Raw genomic sequence first — 17,896 nt, forward strand, 5'->3', positions numbered from 1 at the left:
TATATTGTGATGGAAGGAGAACTGACTGAACACACACAAAATAATAATAAAACATAACTTCTGGAGCTGAAGAATTCAATGAATGAAATGGACAATGCAATAGAGGGCATCAACAGCAAAATAGATCAAAGCAAGAAAACTACAGGCCAATATGCTAGTTGAATATAGATGCAAACGTACTCAACAAAATACTAGCAAATTGAATTCAACCACACAGTAAACGTTTCATAAACCATAATTAGATGGGATTTACTCTTAGGTACAAGACTGTTTCAACATATGCAAATTGATAAATGTTTTGCCACCTTAATACAGTGAAAGATATAAATCATATGATCAGTCCACCAGATAAGGAAAAACCATTTGAAAAAGTCTTCATGATTTTTTACCCATTTAAATTGATAGCATTTTCCTTTTTTTATTGTGATATAATTGATGTATGATATTATATTAGATTCAGGTGTGCAATACAGTGATTTAAAATTTGTATACACTGTGAAGTGGTGACCATAATAAGTCTAGTTACCATCTGTGACTACCTTAAAAGTTAATATAATAATATTGACTATATTCCCCATGCTGCATATTAGATTTATTTAATCTGCTTTCAGTTTCTGAATAAAAGTTTTACATAATATATCCTTATTTAAATATGCAGTAGTGGTGCTTGCCTCAAATCAAATGAAAAAAGTTTTGCAGTGTTAATACTTAACAGGCACTTTTCTATGAGATAAAAATGAGACATAAGAAGTGAAAATAAGAAAAAAGGAAAAATCATTTGGAAAAAAGACAGCATTCTTTCATGATAAAAACTATCAACAGGTAGGATATAGAATGAACATACCTAAAGAAAATAAAGGTAACATGTGACAAGCCCACAGTTCATATCATACTCAATATTGAAAAGCTGAGAGGTTTTTTTCGCAGACCAGGAACAAGTTGAAAATGACCGCTCTCACCACTCTATTCAACCTAGTACTGCAAGTCCTAGCCTGAGCAATCAGGCAAGACAAAGAAATAAAGGGCATCGAACTCAGAAAGGAAGAAGTAAAATTCCCTGTTTGCAGATGATATGACTTTATATAGAGAAAATCCTAAAGACTCCACCAAAAAAATGTTCCAATAAACAAATTCAGTAAACTGCCTGGGTACAAAAGCATTATACAAACTTCAGTTGCATTTGTATACACTAACCATGGTATACCTCAAAAAAAATAAAACAATTCAATTTACAACACTATCTAAAACACAATATTCTTACAAATAATACTAACCAAGGATGTGAAAGTTGTGTGCATTGAAAACTGGAAGATTTCAATGAAAGAAATTGAAAAGGACATAGATAAATGGAAAGATATCCCTTATTTACAGCTTCAAATAATTAATTAAAACATGCATACTACCCAATATGCTCTACAGATTTAATGCAACCCTTACTAAAATTCCAATGACATTTTCCACAGACGTAGAAAACACAATTCTAGAACACCTAATTATCTCAATCCCAACAGACCTTCTCCAAGACACATTGTATTGAAGATGTCAAAAATTAATGACAAAGAACAGGGATAGTAGATTGGGAGAGGGAGGTTATCACTTTGTGAGGGGTGTAAATGATAAATGTTTAACTATTACATTGGTTTGTACAGCTGAAACTTAAAAAAAAAAACCAAAAAAAAAAAACTAACGACAAAGAAAAAATCCTCAAGGCAGCCAGGGAAAAGAAGACAGTAAGGTACAAAGGAAAACCCATTAGATTATCATCTGATTTTTCAGCGGAAACTCTATAAGCAGGAGGGAGTGGAATCAAACACTTAAACTTTCGAAAGAGAGAAATTATGAGTCAAGAAACATATATCCAGCAAAGATATCCTTTTGATATAAAGGAGGAATAAAGGCCTTTCCAGACATACAGAAGCTGAGGGGATTTTGAACACATGACCTACACTACAAGAAATACTGAAGGAAGCTATTCGACCTGTAACAAAAAAGCGAAAGAATATAAAACCATGAGTAGTATTACGAACACAGACAGAAGCAGGAAATGGCAACCCCTACACCAAATAGGACACTATACACTTAAACATCACATACAGGGTAAGAAGAAAAAAAAACACTTAAAAAAAAAGAGGCAAAAGACAACTTGTTACTGCAGTGCAGAAATCAACTCGCAGCATAAATATGGATAATCTGTGACAACAGAAACATAAAACGGGAGAGAGTAAGGGACTGAATTGGCTAAAGGGAATGGAGAAAGGAGAGAAGAAAATGGAATACTCTAAATATAAAAATTTCTTTTACATAAACTTAATAGTAACCACTCAAAAAAAGTCCAGAACTGAAATATGTAACATAAAAAAAGAAGAAACAGAGAGAAAAATCATAGAATACCACCACACTGAAATAATAGACAGCAACAAAAGGCAAAGAAACAATGGAGACTCTGTTCTACCAGAAAACCCAAGATAGAATTTATATCATTACAGGACTATCTCAAGAAAAAAGAAAAATCCCAGATAAATAACCTCATGTTACACCTTAAAGAACTAGAAAAAAAGAACAAATGAAACCCAAAGTCAGCAGAAGGAAGAAAATAATAAAAATCAGAGTAGAACTAAATGAAATAAAGAACAGAAGGACAACAGAAAAAATTAATACAGCAAGGAGCTGATTCTTTGAAAAGATTAATATGATTGACAAACTCTTGGCTAAACTCACTAAGATAAAAAGAGAAAAGACACAAATAAAATAATCGGAAATGAAAGAGAAGAAGTTATCACGGACACCACAGAAATACAAAGGATCATCCAAGAATACTATGAAGGACTATATGCCACCAAATTCAATAACCTAGAAGAAAAGGACATGTTCTTAGAAAAACATAGCCTTCCTGGACTGAATCACAAAAAAACTGGAAAATCTAAATAGACTGATCATTACCCTGATGCCAAAACATGATCAGGTTAACACAAGAAAAGAAAATTACACACCAATATCTGTAATGAACACAGATGCGAAAATCCTGAACAAAATTCTACCAAATTGAATTCAACAATGCATTAAAAAGATCACACAAAAATCTGGGCTGACTAGAAATTGAAGGGAACTCGCTCACTCTGATAAAGTCACAGCTACAGAATCCTGCAGCGAGCCTCATACTGAATGGTAAAGAACTGAACGTAGGAGGAAAACACACGTGGAGGAGGTAGCACGACACGTGGACATGAGCGGAAGGAGCAGCCTTGTCTGGGGAATGTCCTAGGTCTGGAAGGCACTTGTCTTCCGGCACCAGGTCCTCTTCCCTGTGGCCATCCGAGGGCACAGAAGAGACCCCATCTTGGCGTGAGACTAACCCACAACTTCTTGTTGAACAGGAGCAGTAATTCACCCAATGAGTGTCTCGCCCTCAGGAAACGCCAGTGAGTCCAGGAGAGGCTGTGCGCCCAGCTGGCCCAGCAGAGGATCTTATAGCCCTTCAGCAGGGCAGAGTCCTCACAGCCTGTGCCCCCCGAGACTCCCTGCTGGTTACATGTACCGCCCACATGAGCCATTAGCTGCCACAGCTCTGCCATCTCACAGCGCGTGAGACTTCATGGTGATGGACGTGGGTGGGAAAAGCGCGGACTGGGAGTTTGAACCATCCAGTTCTACTTCACAGGGTCACATGCGGGCGTGGTGAAGGTGGACAAATTACACTTCCTTTCTTAGGCACAGTTTCGGTGTCTGTTTAAAAATAATCCACAAGGTGGATTAATCCACAAGTGGTTGTGAGGCCCACATGAGATGCCGCATGTGTTAGAGAATACCAGCTGTGATGACCAGCGTTAATTATTTGCATCTCTTGAGGCAGCAGCCCCTCAAAGCTCTCCAAGAGCAAGGAGCGTCTGTGTGTATCCCCTAGATATGGATCCTCAATGGGATAAACCTTCCAGGGAGATCAAGTTGAAATAAATGTGCCCTGACTGAAGGTCATGGGAAGACCTTGGTGGCAAGAACGTCTCAGAGGCAGTATTTTCTGGGTTTGTTTGCTGGGTGCCCTGGAGGCCCTGGTGAGAAAGTGAGACCCACTCCCTGGGGCCAAGCAGTACCAGGCTTGCCAGGCCCATGGCCGGCTCTCTGCCGAGGATGGAGGTGGGGGGCAGGAATGGCCGTGGTCCCCAGCTTGGGCTTAACGTGGCGTTGCTCGGAGGGAGAAGGTCTTTTACTATAAGGCCCAACATGAGACTGAGGAGTTCGTTCCAAGGCAGGAAGTTTCAGAAGAAACGGTGATACACAGAACAACCTGCACAGAATGTGAGAATAATGCTTCCCAAGAACCACAGGAGCAGAGGATTCAGACATCAGGGTGACAGTTTGGAATTTCATCAGCGAATTCCTGCCAGGAGATGATGAGCACGAGGACCAGAGATTTACAGCCACCTGTGCACACACGTTTGAGGGTGCCTGGCTTTTGTTTTCTTTGTTTTGGGGGACTGGTTTGTACACCTGTCCTCAAGACCTATCCGTGTGGTAGCATGTAATGTAGTTTCCTTCTGTTCCAAATGTTTTTTTATTTCTCAATGACAGTTAACATATAGTAGGATATTAGTTTCGGGTGTAGAACACAGTGATTGGACGTTTATTTTCCCATGGGTTTTGGCTTTTTTTTTTGCCATTTTTTCCCTTATGGTTGCATCTTGCTTATTCCAGGTTTTGTTCATTGTTCTTCTCACTGAACTACATCATTTGTGTTCCTTTCACTGAGTGTGAAAACAGAAAAATATCCAAGAGCTTGCAGCTCTGGATACGCCTCTTCCATGCTTATCAGGTGACTTGGAAATATTTCCTTATGGCAGATAAAGTGTATGATTCAACTAGTAGGAGAGAAAATGCACCTGGTGATTAAAGGATCCAATCCCCAAAGCTCTTCTCTCTCATGGACATGCAGCCTGACATGGTGGGTAACGTGTGAGACACAAGTTCCAAGGGGTCAGATGCCCCAAGTGTCCTAGTACCTGGGGGTTTGCCTCCTGCTGACACTCTCATACGTGCCCCTTAAAAGTAACTTGGCTCAGTGTAGAATTCTTCACAAACACTTAGCTCCTTGAACGTATTTCTCCACTCTCTCCTTTCTGCTGTGGGGAACTCCGGTCCGAGCAAGCTTTCAGTCTATGTATGGTAATTTCCTTTTTCTCCACTAAGTAATTTTAGGAGTTTTCTAGGACCCCAAATCAGTCCTCCTGAACTTTTTTTTTTTTCAGTTGAAATTCACAAAAATAAAATTAACCATTTAAATGTGTACAATTCAGTGTAAACATGTTTTGTTAACTCGCATTTTCTTCATTTTTTATAAAGAGCCAAGATTCAGATTCTACTTTTAAATACGTGTATCCCAACTAACCCTTAGTTGGTGTTTCATCATCTCTGTAAAACGTTCGATTATACTACTTATCTCTTGAGCTGTTACTAAGCATCGTTCATTTAATGCCTTTCCTTCTGCCACAATAGATACGACGTTGGCCCTCCTCATTCTAGTCCCCAAGTAGCTTAAATCTCTTAAATCTTCACTTCTGGTCTCTCTAAGCTTTCTGCTGGAAAATTTCCCAAACGCTGTTCTCCACTTTCATAATTGGCCCCTTAGGCGTGTCTTGGTTTGAATTTTTTAATGTGTTAATTTTATTGGATTTTTCATCTCTAAACTTTCTAACTCATTTTAATAGTTGCATAATCTTCTATGAAACAATCTGTATTCCTGTCTCAAAAATTCGATTACCCCTTCCTTTTTCAGATGTTTAAACATGACTAATTTTAAATTCCTCCATATTTTCCCATTAACTCATTCCTCACTTATGCCAGTCCCATTATCAGTACCGTGTTGTCCATACCACTGTTTGTCATCATTGAGTTTACTCTACTATCCATTCTCATTGGAAATCTCTCCCCTCACACACCAGATATTCCACAGAAGGCTTCCCCCAGGCCTGTGCTGGGAGTGAGGCTGACAAAGGGGACTGTGGCAGCATTTCCTGCCCCATGGTGTTGACTGTCTCAGATTTAGCATCTGCTCTGAGCTCTGCCTATCTAGGCTGGTCGAATTGAGCCTCAAACGTACACATGGGACAGATGTCCATGGCTGACAACACTGGATTGGATATGTTTCAGGCCACACAGGGGAGGTTGCTCAGTACTGAGCATGGATGGGCTCGGGCCAGTGGCAGAGATATCTCAGGGCCCGTACAGAAACACAGGGCAGGGGGACCACAGCTTCTAATCTCCACCTGGAGCCTGCCCCTCCCTTACTATGAGGACCAGGGGCCCGTCTCTGCATCCACACTGGAGGAAATCTCCTCCCTATGGCCCCTTGGTGGTCCTGGGCACCAGTGGCCACTCAGCTTTGTTCTCTGTTCTTTGCTGTGGTTCCCTCTCCCTTTTGTGTACTTTCATTTCTCTTTTTCTGCATTTGTCTGTGTTTACCTGTTTTAGAAATTTTGTAAGTAGCTCTTCCTGGTATTCAGAGCAGACGAATCTCCTGAGTGGGTACAACACCCGTCCACTTGACTGTGGACACCGTGACGCTGTCATGTCCCAAACCCGTCCTGTCTTAACCTGGTCTGAAAACTGATTGCTCCCTGCTATGAACCCAGCACCAGCGACTCCCAGAAGCGCTCTGAGGAGTGGGGCTCATGGGAACATGGCCCAAAGGAGGAAACTGGGGCTCCAAGACAGGACATGACCACTCAAGGTCACACCGGCAATCGATGGTGGATGATATTTAAAACATATCCCTTTTAATTCAAAATCAGAGCTCTAACCAAGCCAATGTCCCCTAGAGCTGAAGGCAGGACCACAGGATGAGAGGCCAGCTCTGCCCAAAAGACAAGAGGCACTGACGAACAGGGATGACGCAGAGGCTTGTTCCCAGGAAGGTGGGGGTGGATCCTGTCAGTAAGAAAAAGAGAAGACTGTGAGAGGGATGTAATGGAAAAGCCACATCTGGTGCCCAGAGAAGGGTTGTGTTTTTTCCCTATATCCCTGTGTTTCCCCTTTGTGCTCATTGCTACAGTGACGCTCCAGGAGGCTCTGAGCACCGTCCCCACCACCACCACAGAAACCGACCTATAAAGCAGTATGTGGGCGTCTGTGGGGAGGTGGTGGGTGGGTCTATGGGGGTAGGGGCTGAGGTACGGCCTGGGTTCAGGCACCTCTGCAGATGCTGAGTTGGACATGCCCTTCCACTGTCTGGGCCTCAGTTTCTCCATGTGTAAAAGGAGAGCATCGTGGCACAGAGCTTAGATTCCATTTCAGTTCTGACTTCTTGCTGGGACCTCCTCAGACAGGAGACCTCACAGGGAAGGACCTCAGGATGTGGTTTTATGGGGCCTGCCCCCTCTGCAGCAGTGACAGTGACACTGTATGGGGAGGGTCAGGCAGGACAGTGGCCCTGGGTTTCAGGCCCTTTCCCTTAGCTCAGGTGCTCAGCTCAGAAAAGAGAGCAGGACTGGAGTCAGGCCCAGGTTGGTTCCTGGCTCTGCTGCTCCTGCTGTGGGGCCCAGGGTCCCTTCTCTTCTCTGAGTGTCAGGTTCATGTCTGTGAGGCTCCCTGTCTGTCCTGCTCACAGGCCTGCTGGGAGATTAGGTGGAATAAAGGGCCTGGTTCTTACAGTGTCAGGACACAGAGCCCCAGCTGACCTTTCCTAGGACATCAGGGCCCTGCACAGTGGAGTTGGTCCCGGGAGAGAAGGGAGACCAAATCACACCCACGCCCCTCCCTCTGTTCCCACTGTGCTAGGGGTGGGAGAGCACAGGGAACCCATGGTCCTGGGTTCCAGTCCCAGCCCTGCCACTTCCAGGCTGGGTGACCTAGAGCACGTGATTAACCTCTCTGTGCCTCAGCTTCCTCCTCTGTGAAGTGGGTGGGATGAGGTCAGCAGTTCTCAGGCGCATGACTATTGTGAGGATTAAGAACATGAATGACAGACCTCAGCACTTTCCTGGCACGTGGTGGGCGTTCAGTGAAAGGGCACCATTGGCTCATCCATGACGTCATTCATGCCCAAGGTCTCAATTGGTACCTGAATGTCCTGAGCTGGGTCTCAGTGGCCCTCATCGTGCTGCTCTGCCACTGGCCTCAGGGCAAACACAGGATGTCAGCTGAGTAGGGAATGCGGTGACCCCGGTCACAGGAGTGAGTGGGCTCAGGGAAGAAATCAAATAGACAAGGAAGGTCAGCTGAGAAAAGAATTTACCAGAATCTCAAAACAAAACAAAACAAAAAAATGTAGAAATAGAACAGAACAGCACAAACACACAAATGTAAGATACCTTTAATCATTTCCAGTCTCATGAAATATTGGAACATATACACAAGTGTGTTTAAGTTTTCCTTCTTTCCTCTGCAGTCGCACAGGGAGGGCGGGTGGTCCTAACATCCCAGGGCTGGGACTGTCCCTCTTGACCAGCCCAGAGAGAGGCTCATTTCCAACCTCGTGCAGGGGCCGCAGACCCAGAGCCCAAGGACAGAGGCCTGCAGAACAGGTGATTCCTGCCCCGAAGACCCCAGACTCCCACTGCCCATGGCCCCATTTCTGCCCTGACACTCTTGTCTACCCCCCACCCACCCCGCTCCAGCTCCAGCTCCAGACCAGCAGCTGATGCCCAGGAAGAGACCTCATGTAAGAGGAAGAGGGGGTGCACCCTGGGGGGGGGGCACAGGGATTTCAGGAGGCGATGGGGGAGGGGACAGGCTGGGAAGGTGTTGGGGTCAGGATAAGGACTCAAACCCACACTGTGTGTGACCTGACACCTCACCTCACCCCTGGGTTAGTGGCCCTTCTGGGAGCAGAGTGGAACCTGCAGCCCTGAGATCTTGGGGAACTCTGCCAGGAGACACACCCCCTGTTCTCCCCCACAGATGCTGCCGTGAAGGTCCCACAGCCTGAGGAGGCCATGGAGCTGGACCCCCGGGTGAGACCCCTGCTCCTGTCCAGGACACCAAGGACCGTCCTGCTGGCCAGTTTAATGCAACAGACATGTCCCTGCCCTCACTCACCCCGTTCTCAGCAGTGACCCACACTGACCTCTGCCCTGGGCACCTGTCGTCCTGCTGTGACTTCACCCCTCCTGGCTTCCTTGTCACCTCATCTTCCCTCCTATGGTCTCCTTTGCTGGCTCCTCGTCCTCTGTCTGACCTTCTGGTTGTTGGAGTGCAGCCCCAGGACCCAAGAGGAGGCTGATTCAGTGAACCACCCACAGGTCCCTCGTCTCCCCTTCATTCATTCACCCAGCAGGTGTGACAGGGTCCTCACTGTTTCCCGGCTCCATTTCAGTGCCGTGGTGCAGCAGCAAGCAAGCCCGTGTCCACACTCCTCGAGCTCACCTGGTGGGTGAGGGAGAAAATATGCAAACAAGTAGATAGAGTCCTAGAGAGCAAAGTGCTGTTAAGGAAAATAAAGCAAGAGGAGAGGACAGATAGCCATTTTGACTGGGGTGAGGTGGTATCTCATTGTGGTTTTTATTTGCATTTCTCTGGTGGTTAGTGAGGTTGAACATTTTTTCATATGTCTGTTTGCCATCTGTATGTCCTTTTTAGAAAAATGTCTCTTTGTGTCCTCTGCCCATTTTTTAATTGGGTTGTTTGTTTTTTTGGAATAGAGTTGAGTGAGTTTTTTATAAATTTGTGATATTGACCCCTCATTGGGTAGATCATGGGCAAATATCTTCTTCCATTCAGTAAGATCCTTTTTTGTTTTATTGATGGTTTCCTTTGCTGTGAAAAAACTTTTTAGTTTGATGTAATCCCACATGTTTATTTTCTCTCTTCCTTCCCTTGCCCGAGAGGATATATCAGGAAACATCTTACTCCAGGTAATGTTCGTAAAGTTTCTTCCTATATTTTCTTCTAGGAAGTTTATGGCAGACTATTATGCAGCCATAAAGAAGGAAATGTTTCCATTTGCAACAACATGGATGGACCTAAAGAACATTATGTTAAGTGAAATAAGTCAGACAGAGAAAGACAAATACCATATGATCTCACTTATATGTGGAATCTAAAGAAAAGAATAAATGAGTGAACTAATCAGAAATAGTCTCAGAGACATTGAGGAAAAACTGAGGGTTGCTAGATGGGAGGGGGGTGGGGATAAGGGGGAAGGTGAGGGGATTAGCAAGCACAGTCGGTAACCACAAGATGGTCACGGGGATACGAAAGTTAATTTGGGGAATGTAATCAATAATGTTGCAAAGATTTTGTAGGGTATCCAATGGACACTGTCATGCGCGGAGGCCTGCTCGCCGGCCATTTTTCAGGCGGGGCGGCCTGCGGGGTCTCTGCTCCTGCTCCCCACACAAGAATGCAGGATATGGTGAGGCCAAAAAGGAACACCCACGGAGCCATAGGTAGGGGAGTCATACCACTATGGTCTCACTGGAGGCTGGGCCCACTGGACGCGCGAACTGCCGTCCGCCTTTCCGCCAACCGACCGACGACTATCCTCCACTCTCTCGACTCTGTTCCTCTCCTCTCTTCTGCTCTCCTCGGCTCTCCTCTTCCACTCTCCTCGGCTCTGCACGGCTCTGCTCGGCAGTCCTCGCCAGTCCTCGCCAGTCCTCGGCTCTCCTCCGTAGCTGCAGCAGTTATACCAGCGGCCAATCGGCTAACCGGCCACAGCCTACGGCCAATCAGCCACAGCCGTCAGCCATCCACTACCCGAGCCAGCACCCCTCCACGTGAGGCCGAGAGCCTGTAAACTACTCTCTGGGGCTCTGTCCCCACAGAGACTTGTCTCATTAGGGAGACCACCTCAGGGATGATTTAGATGCCTGATCACTGCACTGTACACCTGAAGCTGAAGCTGGACAATAATGAATGTCAAGTACAAGTCTCTATATATATGTATGTATGTATGTGTATATGTATATACTTACAAGAAGCTGAGTACAGCATTAGGAATAGAGACAGTGGGAATGTAATGGCTCTGTGCCAATTCACAGGGTAGTGGATGGGGGGAGGGGGGTTGTCACTGTGTGAGGGATATAAATGATAAATATCTAACTATTACATTGTTTTGTGCACCTGAAACTAATAAAAAAAAAGAAAGGGGGGAAAAAAGAGGAAGGGGCAGGGTACATGGGAGGGAGGGGGACAGAAGAAACAGCAGGTGCAAAGGACTGAGGCAGGACACGCTTCTTCAGGAAGATGAGCCGTGTGGCTGGAGCCAAATACCAGTCAGAATCATAGACGTATCCAGGGCCCCACGCCTTGGGAAGTCCCTGAGGGTTCCCACAGGAGAGTGACCTAATCTGATTTAAAGTTGTAGAGCATCACTTTGGCAATGTGTGGAAATTGGAGGATGTCAGCAGTGGGTACAGGAGTCACTGTTTCTGTCTCACTGTCTCTCCAGCAGAACAGGCACAATAAAGACCCCCAGGGAGTGACATTGCCCAGGTGAACATCTCAAGATTAAGACTCAGGCGGGGAGTGGCCACATCTCCTTCCCCCCTGTCAGGGGGGTTGCAAGACATGAAAGGCAGACAAGCAGAAGAGGACAGGCCAGTGGACAGTCAGGTGGATCCCATCCTCTCCAGGCCCCAGGCTTCCCCTTGACCCCAACCGCAAACCTTCCCTGTCACTCTCCCCCTGCTCCAGGCTGTAGCAACTGACAACTCCCAGGATGTGACTCAGCTGAGCCACGTGACCTTCAGACAGGAGACAAGTGCACCCCCTTTCTCCCCATCAGAGGATCCCCCAGATGAGCCCAGTGTGTACGCTGCTCTGGCCATCCACCTGCCCAGGAGGGGTCCAGACCCCACCCTGCAGCAAGGGGGCCACCAGGGACCCTGAAAGGCACAGGAGCTGCCGCCACCGACACTCAGCTAGTGACCCTGGCCAGCCTAGAAGCCACACGTGGACCACCAGGAACACCTGTGACTCTCTGGGAGTCACTTGATTCTGCAGTCAAAGAACACTAATATCCTAACATTTTGGAATCAAAGCAACAGACTGCTTAATAATGAATGTGTGAAATGAGAACCAAAACAGCAATGAAAGCACATTTTCAGTAGGATGTTAATGTAAATATTACACATGAAATCTATGCAGCGGAAAATGCAGAACTATGAGTGAATATATTAGAAGAAAAAGGCCCATGGGAACAATCCAAGTGTCCTTCAACAGAGGACTGGATAAAGAAGAAATGGCACAAAAATCATATGATTATATCAATTGATGCAGAAAAAGCATTTGACAAGATACAACATCCATTTATGATTAAAACACTTAATAAAATGGGTATAGAAGGGAAATACCTTAACATAATAAAGGCCATATATGACAAGCCCTCTGCTAATCTCATAATTAATGGAGAAAAACTGAAGCCTTTTGCTCTACGTTCAGGAACACGACAGGAATGTCCCCTATCACCTCTGCTTTTCAACATAGTGTTGGAAGTCCTTGCCAGAGCAATCAGGCAAGAGAAAGAAATAAAAGGCATCCAAATTGGGAATGAAGAAGTTAAATTATCACTCTTTGCAGATGACATGATGCTATATATAGAAAACCCTAAAGACTCCACCAAAAAGCTATTAGAAACAATCAACGAATACAGTAAAGTTGCCGGCTACAAAATCAACGCACAAAAGTCCATTGCCTTCCTATATACTAACAATGAAACCTCAGAAAAAGAAATACAAAAAACAATTCCTTTTGCAATTGCAGCAAAAAGAATAAAATACCTAGGAATAAACTTAACCAAGGATGTAAAAGACCTAAAAAAAGAAAAAAAGAAAAAAAGAAAAAGAAGAAATGGCACGTATATACAATGTATATTGCAAAAAAGATGGAATACTACCATTTGCAAGAACATGGATGGATCTCAGGATGATCCTACTGAGGGAAATAAGTCAGAGGCCAAAGGACAAGAACCATACGATTTCACGCACATGAGGGATATAAAACAAAATGCAACAAATGAACAAGACAAACAAGCTCATAGATTCAGACAACAGAATGATGATTTTCACAGGGGGAAGGGCAGGGGGAGGACGAACTGGGTAAAGGGGGTCATACATGGCGATGGAAGGAAACTAAACTTCTGAAGGTGAGCACACAATGGAGTGTACAGATGTTGCATTATAAAGTTGTGCCTGAAATTTGTATAATGTTATTAACTAATGTTACCCCAATAAATTTAATTTAAATATAAATTTAAAGAAATTGAACCTCATCTCATTGAAAAATGAAAACGCCTAAAAAAATCCATGACCTATTCTATCAAGAATTTAGAAAACGAATAGCAAACTATTCAAAGAAAGGTAGGACGGAAACAATGATGACAGTAGCTACCGAGGACATACAAAAAATAGAGAAAATTCAAGAAAGCCAAAATATTTCACTCTTGAAAACATGAATCACACTTACAAATCCTAGCCACAAAGGATTAAGTAAAAAGAGAGAAGGTACATATTGTCACAGTTCCTACACTCTAAATAGGTTTAAAAAAATATTACGAAGTTAGTACACCTGAAACTCACATAATATTCTATGTCAACTCTACTTAAGTAAAAAAATATAATTTTTTTTGGGGGGGAAGGGGAACAGGACTTTATGGGGAACAGTGTGTACTTCCAGGCCTTTTTTCCAAGTCAAGTTGTTGTCCTTTCAATCTTAGTTGTGGAGGGTGCCGTTCAGCTTCAAGTTGTCCTTTCAATCTTAGTTGTGGAGGGCGCCGGTCAGCTTCAAATTGTTGTCCTTTCAGTCTTAGTTGTGGAGGGCGCAGCTCAGTTCCAGGTCCAGTTGCCATTTCTAGTTGAAGAGGGCGCAGCCCACCATCCCTTGCGGGAGTCAAACCAGCAACCTTGTGGTTGAGAGGACGGGCTCCAACCAACTGAGCCATCTGGGAGCTCAGCGGCAGCTCAGCTCAAGGTGCCGTGTTCAATCTTAGTTGCAGGGGGCGGATCCCACCATCCCTTGCAGGACTCGAGGAGTTGAACTGGCAACCTATGATTGAGAGCCCACTGGCCCATGTGGGAATCGAATGGCAGCCTTCGGAGTTAGAAACATGGAGCTCTAACCGCCTGAGCCACCGGGCCGGCCCAAAAAAAATACAAATTTTTAAAAAGAAGGTTATGAATAATTTTTTGCCACTATATTAGAAAATGTAGATGAAATGGACAAAATCCTTAGAAATATATTTTTTTAAATAATGCACATAAGAAGAAATAGAAAATCTGAATTTTCATATATGTTAAATATATTGAATTGGTAATTAAATTTTTCCCCAAAAAGTTACTTCTGAGTCCAGAAAAATTCACTGGTGAATGCTTCCCAGCACTTACTCATGTATGAAACACACACACACAGATGTACACATGCACATACAAACGCACACCAAACTCACACAACCTTCTCCTGAAAATAGAGAAGACAGCCGTATCTCCCCAACACAGTTCATCAGGCCAAAAATAAATTGATACCAAAATCCAACAAGGAAGCTACAAATGGGAACATCACAGGAAGCTCTCTCATGTGAAATCAGGTGTAGCGTCCCAAACAAAATACCTACAAGCAAGACACGACAATATATAAAATAGATAATCTATCATGACCATGATGGTATGCTTTTATCATGAACCTGTGGCTGGTTTCATATTCAAAAATCAATCAATACAATTCACACATAAAGTGAAGAAATACGTCTATTGGCCATCTGTATGTCCTCTTCGGAAAAACGTCTATTCAGAGCCTCTGCCAATTTTTTAATTGGATTGTTTGTTTTTTTTCTTCTTGAGTTGTAAGAGTTCCTGATATATTTTGGACATTAGCCTCTTATCAGAAGCATTGTTTACAAATATCTTCTCCCATTTGGTTGGTTGCCTCTTTATTTTGTCGCTGGTTTCTTTTGGTGTTCAGAAGCTTTTTAGTTTGATATAATCCCTTCATTTATTTTAGCTTTTACTTCCCTTGCTTTGAGGTCAAATTCGTAAATTCCTCTTTGAACCCAAGGTCCATGAGTTTAGTACCTATGTTTTCTTCTATGCAATTTATTGTTTCAGGTCTTCTGGCATACAGATGGCCAATAGACATATGAAAAGATGCTCAACATCACTAATCATCAGAGAAATGCAAATAAAAACCACAATGAGATATCACCTCACACCAGTTAGAATGGCTATCATCAACAAGACAAATAATAATAAGTGTTGGAGAGGCTGAGGAGAAAAAGGAACCCTCATACACTTTTGGTGGGGATGCAGATTGGTGCAGCTGCTATGGAAGGCAGTGTGGAGGTTCCTCAAAAAATTAAGATTAGAATTACCGGGCTGGCCTGGTGGCTCAGGCAATTGGAGCTCCATGCTCCTAACTCTGAGGGCTGCTGGTTCGATTTCCACATGGGCCAGTGGGCTCTCAACCACAAGGTTGCCAGTTCAATTCCTTGAGTCCTGCAAGGGGTGGTGAGCTGTGCCCCCTGCAACTAGAAACGGCAACTGGACCTGGAGCTGAGCTGCACCCTCCACAACTAAGACTGAAAGGACAACAACTTGACTTGGAGGGAAGTCCTGGAAGTGCACACTGTTCCCCAGTAGAGTCCTGTTCCCCTTCCCCAATAAAATCTTAAAAAAAAAAAAAAAAAAAAAGAATAGAATTACCATATAATCCAGCAATCCCTCTCCTGGGTATCAACCCCAAATATAAATGTATATGAACTCCGATGTTCGTTGCAGCTTTATTTATGGGGGCCAAGACATGGAAGGAACAAAAGCGTCCTTCAATAGATTGATTGGATAAAGAAGATGTGATACATACACACAATGGAATACTATTCTGCCATAAAATGAAATAGTGTCATTTACAACAACATGGATGGATCTTGAAAGTATAATGCTAAGCAAAATAAGTCATACAGAAAAAGTAGAGAACCATATGATTTCACTGATATGTGGTATATAAACCAAAAACAACAAAAGAACAAGACAAACATATGAAGAAACAAAAACTCATAGACACAGACAATAGTTTAGTGGTTACCAGAGGGTAAGGGGGGAGGGGAGTGGCAGATGAGGGTAAATGGGGTAAAATATATGGTGATAGAAGCAGAACTGACTCTGGGTGGTGAACACACAATGGGATTTATAGATGATGTAATACAGAATTGCACACCTGAAACCTATATAATTTTACTAACCTTTGTCACCCCCAATAAATTTTAATTTAAAAAGGGAGAAGAAATAGAAAAAATGGTATCAACAGAGGAAAATCTTTTAATAAAATACATCCCCAATTCACAATGAAAAAAAAAAATACTCTTCAGGAAAGAAAGGGAATTTTTTGTCATTTATCCATGCACCTTTAAAAATCTGTAAAGGAAACAATTTTTAAAGGTAAATGCTTGAAATCTTTCTGCCTGTGATTGAGACTCTGACAAGGCTGTACACGCTGACCACTTAATCTATTCAACACTGGAAAAATCAACCAATTAAATAAAGCAAAAAAAAAAAGTAAGATGCATGAATGGATAAAATAAGCTGTATTACACACAGATTAAACTTGTATGCATGAAAATTCCAAATAATATAAAGATCTATTATTCTAATTTGAAAATAATTTACCCAATGTCACTGGATACATCATCAATATGTAAAAATCAACTGTGTCTCAGACTTCCAGTTTTGGACCAAGGGAAAGTAGATGTATCAGCAGATGGGCTAAGACTGTTAAGACCCCAGGAATGACACACTCGGTGTCAAAGGGGACCACGCGGAGCCCCTGGACTGTCCTTTCCACCTGGCAGTAATGAGTCAGTACCCCAGCCATGTGTCAGAAAAGGCCATCTAAACACAAGTTTTAAATAAGATCCACACTCTCACAACATAATACTCAAAACAGCCAGATTTCAATATTACAAAATAGCTCGTCGTAACAAGAACAAGGAAAATCTCATCCTGAGTGAGAAAAGACCATTATTAACAGAGGCTAACACAAAGATGGCACAGATATTGGAATTATATGACAAGGATTGTAAAACAGCCATAATAAAAGTACTTTGATGAGCAATTACAAAGGCACTTAAAATGAATCTTAAAAAAAAAAAAAGGAAAGTCTTGGCAGAGAAATAGAAGATATAAAGAACACAATAGAACTTTTAGATCTGAAAACTACAAACAATCAAAATGAAAAGCTGCACGGATGGGCTCAACAGCAGAAAGGAGAGGACACGGGAAATAATGAACGTGAAGACACAACAATAGGAATTACTCAGTCTCCACAACAGGGAGAAATTAAACTGGGAAAGAAAATGAAGAGAGCCTCGAGGACCTGTGGGACTAAAACAAAAGATCTAGCATCCGTGTGATCAGAGTCCTAGAAGCAGAGGAGGAAGAAGACGAGACTGAAAAACTATTCAAGGAATATGGTTGACATTTCCCCAAACTGGGCAAAAGTCATAACCCTACATAGTCACGAAACTCAGTGAATCCCAAACAGGACAAGCCCAAAGAAATCCACGCCAGGACGCATCACAACACAACTAAGGGGAAAAAATGACAAAGCAAAGGATGCAGTGAGACAGAAGTGCCACCTCACCTATAGAGGGAAAGCCCACTCAAAAGACAACGGGCTTCTCCTCAGAAACTGTGATGGCAGGAGGAAACTGACAACATTTTTCAAGTGCTGAACAAAAATGAACTGTCAATTCTGAATTCTATAGCTGGTTAAATTATCATTTAAAGTGAAGGGGAAGTAAAACATTCTCAGGTGAGGATTATCACATGTCGACCTCCCCAGAATGAACAGGCAAAGGAAGTTCTTCATCCAGAAAGGCAATGACAAAGGGGAGATTCTCTGGACATCAGGAAGGAAGGAAGGATGGAAGAGTGAAGTGTGGGCACTAGGACAGGGCAGAGGGCAGAACATCAAATCTGCC

The 17,896-nt window shown here is 43.3% G+C and overlaps 1 long non-coding RNA gene across 1 annotated transcript; it reads right to left on the reverse strand.

Moving 5' to 3' along the window:
• Nucleotides 1-6,578: 6,578 nt before the first annotated feature.
• Nucleotides 6,579-13,103, reverse strand: LOC109438649 (uncharacterized). The gene is made up of 4 exons (XR_002136424.3): nucleotides 10,392-13,103; nucleotides 8,301-9,354; nucleotides 8,051-8,172; nucleotides 6,579-6,918 (listed from the first exon to the last, which is right to left on the reverse strand). It is a non-coding gene; the product is annotated as an uncharacterized LOC109438649 (long non-coding RNA).
• Between the last annotated feature and the right edge of the window lie 4,793 nt (nucleotides 13,104-17,896).

The sequence above is a fragment of the Rhinolophus sinicus genome, chromosome 8 (assembly GCF_057876585.1).
Source record: "Rhinolophus sinicus isolate RSI-liver-muscle chromosome 8, RSI-T2T, whole genome shotgun sequence".
NCBI lineage: Eukaryota > Metazoa > Chordata > Mammalia > Chiroptera > Rhinolophidae > Rhinolophus > Rhinolophus sinicus.